This window comes from Sinocyclocheilus anshuiensis, unplaced genomic scaffold (genome assembly GCF_001515605.1).
Source record: "Sinocyclocheilus anshuiensis isolate Anshui unplaced genomic scaffold, SAMN03320099.WGS_v1.1 scaffold379, whole genome shotgun sequence".
NCBI classification, from domain to species: Eukaryota; Metazoa; Chordata; class Actinopteri; order Cypriniformes; family Cyprinidae; genus Sinocyclocheilus; species Sinocyclocheilus anshuiensis.
The window spans coordinates 139,003-143,258 of NW_015552574.1; positions in this window are offsets into that span (position 1 = coordinate 139,003).

Below are 4,256 nucleotides of genomic sequence, written 5' to 3' on the forward strand. Positions count from 1 at the left end.
TATTTAATGCTAAAGAATAAAGTCAGTTATAATGATATTTATCAAATAATAATGAACTAATTTAAAAATAACCTGCATAATGCATTTGCACTGCAGAATAATCTATTTATTATTAATGTTATTTATGTCATGGAGCACAAGGGAATAATGTTTTTCGTAAGCGTCAATACAGTTGAGTTGACTGTATTTGTGAAGGTATGAATTCTCCTGTCCGCTGGGGTTGTCATGTCATCCTGACACCTGTGTTCGTTATGAAGGAGATATAAAACAGAGATGTGAAATCTATTCAGGCTCTTTCTAATGAGGGCAGCGGATTGCAGTCTGTCCGTGTTGCCATGGCGATGCTGTTTGCAGTCAATGGAGATCTGTGGCAGTGAGACTGAAGCAGCAGCAGCGAGAGACTGATGCTGAAAACACAGCAAACCCAGCGCTAAATACTGCTGCTGGTCACTCTGATGAAGCTGGCAGGGATGAAGCGAGATATACTGGCTTTTAGAGAGTTAGATTAATCCACACGCTGATCAGTCCGAGTGTGTGTGTGTGTGTGTGTGTGTGTGTGTGTGTGTGTGTGTGTGGGTGTTCCTCTGGCCAGCAGAGGGCAGTGTCAGCCCGAGCCTCAACATTATCTCTGCTGCATTATCTCTGTATTCGACTTTGGCGTGAAACTCACATGAATCAGAGCTCAAATTTTAAAAGTAGGTTTGCTGTTACTTTTCTAATCAGGCTGACCAGCTGAAAAAACAAACAAACAAAAAACTGATTTGTATTGAAATGTCTGTCTGTCTATCCATCCATCCATCCATCCATCATCTTTTCTACTTTTAGTATTATATTATATTTTTATAATGTAAAATAAATAGCTATATATTATACAAATATTAGATATACTACACTATACTATGTTTTACTAATAAATATATTTAAATATTTTTTCATTTTTTCCCTATTATATTATATTTGTATAAATATAAAATAAATACATACATTATTTTTATATTTTAAATTAGTTTTAATATTATCTATCAACAAAATGTCAGTATTCTATAATTCTATAATCTATTTTGATTTAAAATAGCTATCTATTCATCTATCTTATATATTATTTTTAATAAATAAAATTATGTAACTAATAATCTCTCTTTCTCTTTATTTCTTGTTTTAGTATTATATTTTTTATTTTAGCTAGTATTTTTTATTTTGTGTATATAATATTTTTTTTCATATCTATCAAAATTTTGCTTTATTATTATTAGTAGTATTACTATAGGCTATATAATTATATAATATTCTATTTTTATATAAAATAAATAGTTATAAATAAATAGTTAATATATATGTTTATTAGTGCTGTCAAACGATTAATCGCGATTACGTCATTCTACCTTCATAGTAAACCCTTTGAAGGGATCAGGGCATAGGGATGAGCCCTTCCGAATGGAACGCAGGGTATAATTCAGGACTAGCCTATTTAAAAATGATGAACAGGTGTGTTGGATAAGGGTTGGAAGTAAACTCTGCAGATCACTGGCCCTCCAGGACCGGAGTTGACTAGCTCTGGACTAGAATAACAAAGTGCAGTAAATGGTAAAAGTACTTGCGCTGCAAAATGTATTATTACAACAATAAATATGATAAGAAATAGGCTACCTGTTTCCAATATCAAGCAGCATAACAGACTGTTTTGTACAATAAAATAACTGGAAGCAGATGACACCGGAAGTAGGCTATCTTTTTTTAAATTAACCAATTAATTAACAAATACAAATACAACATAAGAGAGCATCAAAAAAGAACAAAGATAATTGCCAGGGTAAAGAAAACCCAAATTTAACCCAAAATAAAGCGATAAATCGTCTGCTCTGTTCAGCGAGCGCAGAGAGGAGCAGCACTTTCAGTTAAAAAAAGATATTCTGTTACTTCTAACTCTATTTTACATGCAAGTATAGGCGAAATCAAAGCACAGCCATGGTCTTAATCGTATGTGTATTTGATTTCATTAGACAATGTCGTGATTAGGATTTTAGTGCAGATTAATCTTTGAGAGCTGGTTATGTAGTCTTAATGGACCGCATTTCAGTCACTATAATATTTATTTCGTTGTCTGACAACAGAAACAGTAAAATATATGAATAAAAACAGTTTTATTGAGAATTTGGCTGCATTTAAATGCAGTACGTGAGCACAGGGAGGCAAGACAATATGACGCACTGTCGTCATGAATATGCTAATTAGCGTATGACGTCATCTGGCGACATCGCCAAGTATAAACATTTTGGAGGCAAAAGACTAACTATAATCTAAATCTACATTAAATCCGTACATACAAACAAAAATGAATGAGAAACAGAGCCTACTTTCTTCCATTGCGTATGTTTATCTATGGCGCTGAGAGGAGAACGATCACATGAGCTCTATCATCTTCTTTCCCATTGGCTGTCGCTCCCGAAAGTCGCTCCTCATTTGCATAAAGTTGAAGGATTCAGAACTTTGTCGCGTCGCTGGACACGCCCCATCCGGTCGCCAACGGCCGCTGTCGCTCGTGTCGCCGGAAATCGCCAGCTCTCTATTGAAATAAATGGGATTGTGTCGCTTTGCTGTTGCGCGTCGCTTGTAGTGTGAACGGGGCTTCAGGTGGGGTTTAGCTACTTTCCATTGAAAGAAGTTGGCAACACTGAGAACGAAACAGACGAGCAGAGCGCTATTATCATAATTTATCAAAAGACACAGCGTTATCGGTTTCAAGGTGGTAACATATTAAATTATACATGTTAAACTAAAGTAATACTGATTGTTGATCACAATTTTACACGTTTTTGAAAGATCAAGCCACTGTTGATCACAAGTCAATTTTCATAACTTACATCTTTCTTAACTGTACCACAGTACAAAAATAACCAACTAAAGCACTTTGTGCTCAATACGAGCCTAAAATTCAAAATAAGCTTACATTTCCTTTATTTTCAAAAGCACAAACATAACATTTGAAGATGTTACTATAGGCTACTGTATGCAGTAACGTTAGCCTATATTTAGTTTGTGAAAATGAAAACGTTAAATAGTTAGAAAATGTTAAAATATAATACAATTGTTGCATTTTATTTTTGTAAATTCATTTTTGTAAATTCATACTTTTGTTAAAAGACTGTTTGCTATTTACAATGCTTACTATTTAGGCTACTGTTTTTCACAGTGTGATGTCTAGTAAACTGTAGCTTATTTAAATCTATTAGGGTTTGATCATTATTAATTATCCTACAAAACAAGTATTGTGTTGTCCCCCTTAGTGAGATTTCAATTAAATTTTTACCACTAAATTAGTAAATGTCCCTGGTTTCCATTTCAGAAATTTGGTCACCTTAGTATATCAACAGCTTAACTGAAAACAGTTTAAATACTTTAGCAACTGCATTGCAGCACCCTAGCAACCACTATGGTGCGTTTTGCAAGGGAAACGCCACTCAGATTGTCCTCTGAAAATACCGTTAAAGATTTTGTTACCCAACAGGAGAAAGCAATCGAACTGATTTATCAATTAGACTTTTTGCACAGTGCATGTATTTGAGAAAACAAATCAAATTGAGGGAACCTGGTGGAATTAATTTGGCTTTATTGATTGTGTTATTGATACGGTTCTGCTGGCACATGTTGATGGCTGCTGTGTTGGTGGGAGCAGGACACAGGTGTCCTTGTCTTGTGCTTCTGCAAATATCTCTCTCCTCCTCCAGTCATGATTGGGCTGATGCGAGCGGATGGATGATAGCACCGCTGTGGAGACGGTTGAGTGGGTTCGATATCTGCCACATTACTCTTACTCATCCCTAAATTTCAGATCAGTGAGCAGCAAGTACGGGGGTGAATCTAAAGGTTTTATGTCCTATGCCACTCACTTACACACACCAAACTCTGGAGAATTCACAACGGGTGGCCACTCAATTCTCTCAAAGCATAAAAAAGTGTATAGGGTCATTTTCTATTCAAAATGACAACAATATTTTCTTACACATTGTTTTCTAAAAGGTTTAAAACTAAAACCATAAAACAACTTTTGTTACTTGGAAAAAAAATAAAGAATGTCAACTGGAAAAACTCAAACAAACAAACAAAAAACATTTTATTTCAGCTACATTGTAAAAAAAATGATGTAAAACTTCATGTATCAAAATGAAACTGAAATATAAACTATAAAAACTAGACACACACACACACACACACATACACACACACACATATATATATATATATATATATATATATAT